A 10573-nucleotide genomic window follows, 5' to 3' on the forward strand; every position below is an offset into this window, starting at 1 on the left:
AATAAATACTTTAATAGAAATAGCATTTGTTTTGTTTTGCTTTTTAAGAACTGCTAACGATTCAAAAGCACAAAACACCCCTCAGGTTCTTGTTGGGAAATCCCACAGTTTGTAAATGTGTGTATATGGATGATTATACACCACCTGATGGAAACACACATAGAACACACCTTATCTTTTTTCTTATTAAAATACTTATAAATATACTTCACCTATACAGATACCAGGGCAGGTAAAACATATGTTTTTTTTTTAAACAAACCATATATATACTAGGCCAGGGGTGCTTTACTGTTTTCATCCAATTCTGACGGAATAAAGCACTTGAACAATGAAGCCAGTGCGCTATGTCTATAGCATGCTACTATGGGAAAACCCCAGTTTAGCCATTCTCCATTTCCCTTGTCAATTAAACAATTATACTTACCAGGATCAGGGCCAGACATATCATAAGGCAGGGTGAGGCTGCCATACCAACAGCTCATAAGGGAACCAATTAAGTTGTTTGTTTGTTTGTTTATAATGCAACAGGTGCTTGTGGGATTTTCACCTCACCTTGACCCAAGATGCTATTCATTTTGTCCGAAGACGGGGTAACCTCAGCCAACAAAATACCTTGGGCTAGCCCAACTGCAGCCCACCTGCCCTGCATTGACCCACCTGTGTAATCTTATCTGGATTGACATAATCTTACTGGGGCTGACAAGGTTATAAGGGCAACTGTGCAGACCCTGTGGTCTGTATAACAGCCTTCCAGATAAGGATATAATCTTTCCAGTTGTGAATTACAGACCCCATCTGAACTTGAACATATCAGTGTAGATTTTTGATCATTCCCTGTTTCTTGGGAGGGAGGAAGTGGGACGATCTTTTTGAAATTCACAGCTTGTCTGTATACGATCTGCTCTCTTAGGAAATTGAGGAAATACTAAAATATTTTTAAGTTCATAATGTATGAGCCAGTTTCACTAAAATGTGATCTAATGGCATAAGTGATGGAAATAATTTTTTTCCTTGACAGTTTTTATGCATTCCTAGCTTAAAATGAAATCTTAATGATGAATCTGAAAGATTTTCATTATATTTTATTACTTCATTTACTCAAAGACATTTAACAAAATACTAAGGAATAAACCGGGGGAGGGGTGTTCCCCTGTGGTGCCTTGCGCCATTGATTTCTTTCCAAAAAGACAGTTTTAAAAACCACATGCTCCATAAAATGAAGAAAAGTTACAGTTGAAAGCAGATCTCATTTTGTATTATTAGTGGTGATATTTTCTCCAGTGTGATTAAGATTCAGGGAGCATTTCCTTTGTAAATCAAGGAATAGTTTCAGTTAATGTTTAATGAAATTTGCAGTATTCTGTGTTGCCTGTGCAATTAATTAGTGCTATGAATAATAGGAAGTCATAATCTCACTTAAAAATAAAATCTAGATTTGCAGAGTAACTGATAATTGTTGCATTTGCTTTTCTGTAATAGTGAAATTGTAGACATATCTCTTCAGAAGTGAAATCCTACTTTGTTGTTGTTTAGTCGTTTCGTCGTGTTCGACTCTTCGTGACCCCATGGACCAGAGCACGCCAGGCACTTCTGTCTTCCACTGCCTCCCGCAGTTTAGTCAAACTCATGCTGGTAGCTTCAAGAACACTTTCCAACCATCTCGTCCTCTGTCGTCCCCTTCTCCTTGTGCCCTCAATCTTTCCCAACATCAGGGTCTTTTCCAGGGAGTCTTCTCTTCTCATGAGGTGGCCAAAGTATTGGAGTCTCAGCTTCACTATCTGTCCTTCCAGGGAGCACTCAGGGCTGATTTCCTTAAGAATGGAGAGGTTTGATCTTCTTGCAGTCCATGGGACTCTCAAGAGTCTCCTCCAGCACCATAATTCAAAAGCAGCCTTCTTTATAGTATTTCCAGAGTAACTGACAATTGTTGCATTTCCTTTTCTGAAATAGTGAAATTGTAGACATATCTCTTCAGAAGTGAAATCCTACTTATCCCCAGGTAAGTATATAAAGGACTGCAGGGTAAGATTATGAAGACTAAAATCCACACACACTTGGAAGTGAGCCCCACTGAACACAATAGGACTTACTTCTAAGTACTATTATTATTCATTTAATTTCTATACTGCTTTATATTTTTCAGATAAAATCTCCAAGCGGTTTACCACACATCAGAACATCAACTAAAACAATCCAGAATAAAAATATTACTGAAGAAAGTTGGATATAAAGTATGCATTCAAAGCAACATACTAAACAGGGAACTAAAATGCTATGAAAAAGATTTCAAAATAAAACATAAAACTACAAAATGAACATTAAACACAGCAAAGTTAACAAAAAAAATCTTAATGTTTCAAAAGAAAGCATTACTAAAGGAAGTCAAATATGAAATGCACATTTAAAATAGTATAATTAACAAGGGACTAAAATATTATGCTAAGCGTAGAACATATCTGCTGCTGTTCTGCTAGTTGTGTAAGTTTCCAGTGCAATTCTATGCAAGGAGACCATTTTGGCTGTGAGTCGTCCTCTAAGACCTGCTCCCTGCCCTTCCAGACCAAGTGGAAAAAGTCCTGCAAGACAGGGAACATGTCTATCAGGACTCACAGCCAAGATGGTCTCCTTGAATAGGATTGCACTGTAACATGTATGATTGTTAGTCAAGCAAACCACAGATATTCGGTAAACTGCTTTTCCATGGTGCATAGTAGAATTAGTTGGTCTTGGAAGCAGTTGGAAAGCAATATGGATTATTCCCCTGGATCTGATTCTGTTTGTGATAGCTAGGAACTGCTAGCACATGATGGGTGTTCTGTCATGCAACCTAGAAATATATGCCTTGAGTTAATGATAACATTCATTTCCCATCTGCGGTAAGCATTGGCATTTAATCAGGTCAACTGGGAAACAATGAAAACAGTTTTCTGCAGCATGCAAGAAAAAAGCAAGTATTTTGATATTTATGGTATTAGGTGTTTTTGTTTTCTGTTGCTGGTATGCATATCAGAAAACCACTAGATCGGTACCCTTGTCTGTGGAGAAACATAGTATCCAGATAAACTTGAATGCTAGGAGAAAACGCACACACATGGTTTACAGTAGTGATATATTTCAAATGGTTTGGCCAAAACCTCTGGTATGAAAATGAATATTTCCCAACCCAGACCACAGAATCGTAAGTAGATACTGCTAAATTGTTGTCTATCAGAAAGTGTAAAGTTAAGCTGGTTATTCAACTTTCACACCTAAATTGCTTCATGCCTTTAATCTTAATGAAGACAGGAAATTAGAAGCACACTCCTTTTGAAATACGCTTCCCCTGCTGTTTGACCTTGCAAAAGGTGTGATCTAATCATTTCAGATTTTCATTTCCTTTTTCTTATTTCTAGAGTCTGGTTGGTTCAAGCTCCAATGTAGGAATTCACCCATCTCTCTCTCTCTCTCTCTCTCTCTCTCTCTCTCTCTCTCTCTCTCTCTCTCTCTCTCTTGCTCTCTTTCGCTTGCTCGCACACAAATGCCCAGGTCTCCTTATTACTCACACCCAGGGTTCATTCTTTTTAAAGTCTATGTTTTCTTCCTATCCGCTTGTCAATTTGACATCCCTCTCGGTTCCCTCAGATACAATCAATTTGTGACTAGTTTTGTTTTGTTTTTAAAAAGTCAAAAAGCCAAGCAGAAGAAAATGGATTTCCCACTTGCTCTTCTTTTGCATGTCTCCCATAGGCAGGTTTTCCCACCCTTGGTATTAGAATTCACTTTTAGGTTGCACGGCAAACTAAGAAGCACACGCCTCTCCATGAAGGGAATATGCCAGCTTCTGTACATCCTCAGCAGATGTACTGTACTGATATTTCAGGGGTGGGGAACATTTGGCCCTCCAGAAGTTCTTTTTTTGATTCCAACTTACATCAACCTCAGCCAGTGTGGCCAGTGATTAGGAAGGATAGGAACTGGAGTCTATCATCTTCTGGGTGGGGGTGGGGGCACAGGTTCCTCACCCCTGCTATATGAAATACTGCAGAGGAAAGAAGGCTTATGTGACATCATAGTGATGTCAGATGATTGACAGTTGGGTGGGCTCCACCTGTCAAAATATTCCAGCAAGGATGGGGGAAGACCCAGTTTTCTATTCCTGGTCAATAGTCTTGATACCTCAGATTCTAAAGGCAGCCCTGTGTTGGGAAGTTTTTAATGTTTGACACTTTACTATGTTTTTACATGTGCTGTATGCTGCCCAGAGTGTCTGGGGAACCCCAGTCAGATGGGTGAGGTATAAGAAATAACAACAACAGCAACAACAACAACAAGCAACATACCCTTCAACATTTATTTGATGAAAATAGGGACATCTTATTCCATTGTTGTTGTTGTTGTTGTTGTTGTTGTTGTTGTTGTTGTTACTATTTTATTTATACCCCACCCATCTGACTGGGTTGCCCCAGCCATTCAGGGCGTTTGCAACATATATAAAAACATACATAATAAAACTATACAGGGCTGCCTTCAGATGTCTTCCAAAGGTTGTTGCTTATCTCCTTGGCTTGGCTGTCGCATAACTCCATACCCTCCAACATTTCTCCAATGAAAATATGGATGTAATAAGGAATAGCAGGACATTCTGGGATCAAATCAGAAACTGGGACGGACTGTCCCTGGAAAATAGGGACACTTGGAGGGCCTGCATACAGAACAAGGGTAAGGGTGACATCCATTGCTCCACCCATTCTTTACTCTGGCCTGTGATTCAGCCCTCTTCCTGTTCCCCATCTTATAGGGAAGTCACTAAATAGTTTTATGCTATCTAAGGCATACTTTTTTCTTTTAATGTTGCTGACTATATAGAGGGACATTTGAGCCTGTTGTACTGATAGCAGAATAACTTAATGGCAAAATCTGAAAGGTTGTTAGGAGGGCAAGATTTAGTAAGATGAAAGTATACCAGGTAAAAGGTGAACAAAGCCCACATTTTTCAGTTGATATCTGTGACGAAGCAAATAGCTGTGTCTTATTAGATAATCCCCCAGACGTGGGCCAAGCTGGATGTGGTACGCAAGTGGAGTTTTCAGATGTGAGCATCACTGATGCCTCTTTCCACTTGTAAATTCAGAATTACACACACACACATCTCATAGCCACATCACAGACATGCCTAACTCATTGCTGCTGCTGCTGCTGCTGCTGCTGCTGCTGCTGCTGCTGCTGCTGCACCAAACAGGGGACAGGGGACAGGGTGGTTCAGAACCAGGTCTCAACAAGTTTGAGCAAGAAATAGCAAGTAGGCCTGGTTTGCCCAGTGCCTTGTGGGTGGCAGGCCTACTACAATGAGTCAGAGAACTCTGCATGCTTCAGGTTTCATATGCAGCACTAGAGTGTGAAGCCCATGTTTTGAAGTTCCAAATACACATTATGAACCAGAGTTTCTGAGACACCACTTTGTAGCTCTAAATTATTGTTTCTATGTGATGTCTAAACCAGTGTTTTTCAACCTTTTTTGGGCAAAGGCACACTTGTTTCATGAAAAAAATCACGAGGCACACCACCACTGTGTGCGGAGAGGGAGATGTCAGAGCTCCGCTGCTCTCTATGGGGAATCGGATGAGAGCGGACTGCCTGTCCGCTCTCATCCGATCCCATCCGATCTGATCCCCACCCAGGACGGATGGAAAATAGGGTGGACACAGTCCGGCGCCCGCCTAGTGGGCAAAAATTTGACATTTTTTTTTAAAAAAAATCTTTCGAATTTTTCAATTTTTCCCACGGCACACCAGGCAACATCTCGCGGCACACTAGTGTGCTGTGGAACAGTGGTTGAAAAACACTGGTCTAAACCAGTCATGGGTTAATTTAATGCCCCGTACAATTTCTAGTACATAGAGAGGAGTACTACTAAATATATGGTTAATTGGTATCTGTAGTAGTAATCCTCAGTTATATAAGGTGTTTCATGTAAGAAATTGAAATTGTATTGGTTTTAGCTACATTCAGTGATTCCTGAATATAGGAAACCACACTTGATACTTTGGCCTAAATCAAGAAGGAGACAGGGAGATGACTGAAATTGCTTCTTAACAATGAACAAATTTATTATTTTTATTATTTATGTGCATATACTGTAATTCAAGAGAGCAATTAGCATCCCTTTGAAATCTTACCATGGAATAATACAGTTTCTGTGGAAATGGGATTGTAAGCATGATTTGTTGCTGCTAGCAAAAAGAATATAATCAGATTCTGTTTCCAAATGTATTTTTCACCTCTGGTGGACATGCCCGAGGGTGAAGGCTTTTTGGGAAATGATTTATAACGAGTTGAAAAAGGTGTTTAAATACACCTTTTGTAAGAAACCAGAGGCCTTTCTCCTGGGCATTGTGAGCCAGAGAGTGTTAAAAAAAGATAGAACTTTCTTCTTATATGCAACCACAGCAGCAAGGATTCTTATAGCTAAATACTGGAAAGCACAGGAACTACCCACGCTGGAAGAATGGCATTCGCAGCTGATTGACTATATGGAATTAGCCGAAATGACAGGCAGAATCCGAGACCTGGGAGAAGATGCAGTGGAAGAGGACTGGAAAAAATTTAAGGACTATTTACAAAAACATTATAAGTTATATGAATGTTGAGAGTTTGCTAAGTGCTTTGGAAAAACACGCTTCAGTATTGAAATTGGTAAATGATTGAAACTAAGTTTTAAGATTTTGAAACGTATAAATTATGGACTATATAACTAAATGAAAACACAAAAACAACTGAAATAAGGTATTAATTTGCTGTTTATTTTTCATTGTAAAGAAAGCAGGGGATGGAGGACGTGGGGAAGTCTGGTTGATTATGAAAATTGATCTGAAAAAGTGAATTTCTTCTTTCTCTTTAAAATTTCTTTTCTTTTCTGTAAAACCGCTTTTGTTGTGTTACTGATGTTGTATTTTTACCCTGGAAAAAAGCAAATAAAAAAACTATTATAAAAAAAAAAACAAATGTATTTGCTTAAGAAGACAATAGACAATATTAGCAGTGAAACATTTATCTGTCTAGCTTAACTGGCTTAGGTGAGAGAGTTACTGCTTAGAAGCTCAGAGAGAAGGAAAGTTAATATCCTTGGTTTTGTCAGCTTGTAACTTTCCAGTTTTAACATTTCTTCACAAATGCCACTTTCCCACAGGAACTACAAAAGGGAAAACAGAAAGGACAGTGCCTTCGTGATATCAACAGCTGCTATCCCAGTCCCCCTCTTCTTCTTACACTTAGTTGCATGATTACAATCCCTAGCACAAACTGATACACTATGGTGAATTCCATGCTGCTAAATTAAAATATTGCGTAGCAACCGACAGGTCTTCATCTCAGACAAACTGCTCATATGTGCTATGTTTTTCTTACCATTGGACATGACAAAGAGATTAGCCCTTGCCATTTTATCCTCTTCTCTTTGTTCCTACTCAGAACACTTAAGGAGAGAGCTGGATGAGAGGTTCTCCTGTTAAGACTGCAGTGCAGACTGGGTATATACAATCCATCTGCAATCTTGCACACAGTGAGGCTTCTCAGATCCCACAAAGCCGGTGGAATTTAAACAGACTGTGAGGAATGCTATAGCCCTGTAATTCTACTTTGCAAGGGAAAAGGCAATCCTGCTTTACCAAACAATCCATTTGCATCAGCATAATGGCTCCCTGCCCGCTTGCAAGGAAGGGGCAATGTCTACTCTGAATGGAACTCTGAAAGGATGGAATTTTCCTCAAGCACATCATAAATATTTCCTTCAGTACCTATGGTATATACATTTAATGGAAACCTGCACCCTGAATTATATCTTGGTGCTCCAAAGCCTGAAACAAGCTAAGTTTCTGGTTTTTTTTTAAAGAAAAGCCAGAGTTCCTGAGTTTTGTAGAACTGCAACATCTGCAGCACTGTTATGAAACAGGTTTAAAATTGGGCTGGGGAAATTCCCTTGTGATACACCAATGAGAAAACAGACCTAGATTTTAGAAGCTGGATGCCTAAAATTAGGATCCTAAGTGCCTAGTTACACACCTAAATAAGCAAAGTGATTTTTGAAAGTGCTGAGTTGCCTGTATCTCCTGGTTTGGGAGACATTTGCCCCATAAACCTATCTTGCTGTAAGCACAGCACAGGAGAAGTATTTTATTCCCTTTCGTTTGCTGATAATCCTTTTTCTTCTTTCCATTTCTTGACTGCTTAGCAGCTTTTATGATAGAGTCGGAAGGGACATTGAAAGTAATTTAGTCTAACCTTTTGCTCAATGCAAGATCTGCAATGCGGAGTGCAACAACTGCAGCCTCTCTGCCCAGCCTCTGCTAGCCTTAAATACCTCTAGCAAAGGACAGCTCAGGTTTTTCTAGGCTTTAGACTCCCTGACACCATCCCGTAGATTCAGGCTAATCTGTTGAACTCATCTTTGTTTTTATATCTCTTCTTCCATCTCCTATACAAATCCTCTTTGAATCTCAGCTCGTCAGAGAGCAATCTGTGCAGCCACACTGGCTTCTTTCAATATCTCCCATTTTTCCTCCCTCCCTCCCGTGTTTCCCCAACATAGGGATTTACTGCTTTCCTAAAGTGCCCCCTCCCCAAGTTATCTAACATTTATATTGAGATATGGAAGCTATGGCTTGTGGTGAACACTGATGGATGTTTGCAATGAGAGTTGATGGTGCAGGAAGGAGCAAAAATGAACTGCCATGGCCCCAAGCTATATAACACTCATGTTTTATATTTATTTGGTTAAGAAACAGTCTGTCTAAAATTAAAGCCATTGGATCTGCCTTGAGCAAAAGGCATGAGAATAAGCAGAAAGCTGACACATTTTCCTTCTGAGGGCCTGGCAACAGCTGCCACACAACACTGGGTACTCTGCCAGGAATGCCAAGTACCACATTAGGACAAGGACATGTGCGTGGAGCACACTTCCGAGTAATCATACTTACTAACACCCAGGGTATCCTTCTGCATATTCAAAACTGAACTCGCAGGATAACTGCACCTGCGAAACCAGCTAGGAAACAAGGATAATTAGGTAAAAGGTAAAGGACCCGGACAGTTAAGTCCAGTCAAAGGCGACTATGGACTTGCAGCGCTCATCTCACTTTCAGGCCGAGGGAGCCGGCGTTTGTCCACAGACAGCTTTCCGGGTCATGTGGCTAGCCTGACTAAACCACTTCTGGCATAACGGAACACTGTGACGGAAGCCAGAGCACATGGAAACACATTTAAGCACATGGGCACATGGAAGTACATTTACCTTCCCACTGCAGCAGTACCTTGTTTATCTACTTGCACTGGTGTGCTTTCGAACTACTAGGTAGGCAGGAGCTGAGACAGAGCAATAGGTGTTCACCACCGTTGCACAGATTTGAACAGCCGGCCTTTTGATTGGCAAACCCAAGAGGCTCAGTGATTGAGACCACAGTACCACCCGCTCCCCTACAAGGATAATTACCTATCATTTGACGGAAAGAAGCTCAAGGCCCACAATGTTTGGCACATCTTTGACACAGCTTATTGCTGCATTAGGCCTCAAGTAGTGATGGATAAATGTGTCTCTCAGTTTCTCATTTTTCTTATTTTCAATTCAGTTCTCCAAATTTGCAATTTAAAAAAAAATCCTTATGAAAATTCTTCAACATTTTCATGTGAATTTCTCCTCAGATGTGCTCCTCAATGTGTTTCTCAAATTCTGTTTTTGCACTCTCTATCGTATTCTTTTTCCAAGGTTTGTGTTCCATTTTGTTTTTCTTCCTTAAAAGGAGCCTTCTTAAATCTAATAGCTTCTTTAATTTTGCTCATTAACCTGATCATGCTCATAACGTAATGCTCTCCACTGTCATTCTCTTGGTCCTGGTGGTACCTTTCCTGATCTAGGATACATATTCTAGCTGAACATCATTATTGTGGTTTTAGACAATTCTATTTTTTTTAAGAGATTTGGCACTTGACGATTTCTTTCAGGTTCTTCTTCTTCTTTCTTTTTTTACCAATCCCCACATTTGGGGAAAATTTCCTTTTCTTCTTTTTATTTCCTTATTTAATAACACATCACTTTTGAATATAGTGAGATATTTCCACACAAAACCTTCCTTTCCCCCCTATCAAGTGTTGAACCCCATTGAAGCAGACAGTTAATGATGCTACCAAAACAGAAAGCACACAATTTCTGAAGTAGGCCTCTGACGGAGTATCATCAGTGTCCTTTGTTGCTTCCAATATAGCATCACGTCTGCTATTGTCATGTGGCTTTGTCTTCTGACACCTAACTATATCACATGTACCCAGTACTAAATTACTCTTGTGGTCTGGTATCGCCACTCATAGCAGTTCTGTGGAAGAGTCTGCCTCTTTAGGGATTTCTAGCTTGTTGGACTCTTACTTCCTCTTTGATTTTCAAAGCAATGGCAACTCAATTGCCGCCAGAGCACAATTTCTGTTCTCATCCTGAAGCAAAGTTCTTAACGCGAAGCACTATTTCTGGGTTAGCAGAGTCTGTAACCTGAAGCGTATGTAACCTGAGGTACCACTGTATTTGATTCTATGATCCCTCCTTTGCAAG

The sequence above is a fragment of the Podarcis bocagei genome (assembly GCF_964188305.1).
Source record: "Podarcis bocagei genome assembly, chromosome: 3".
Lineage (NCBI taxonomy): Eukaryota > Metazoa > Chordata > Lepidosauria > Squamata > Lacertidae > Podarcis > Podarcis bocagei.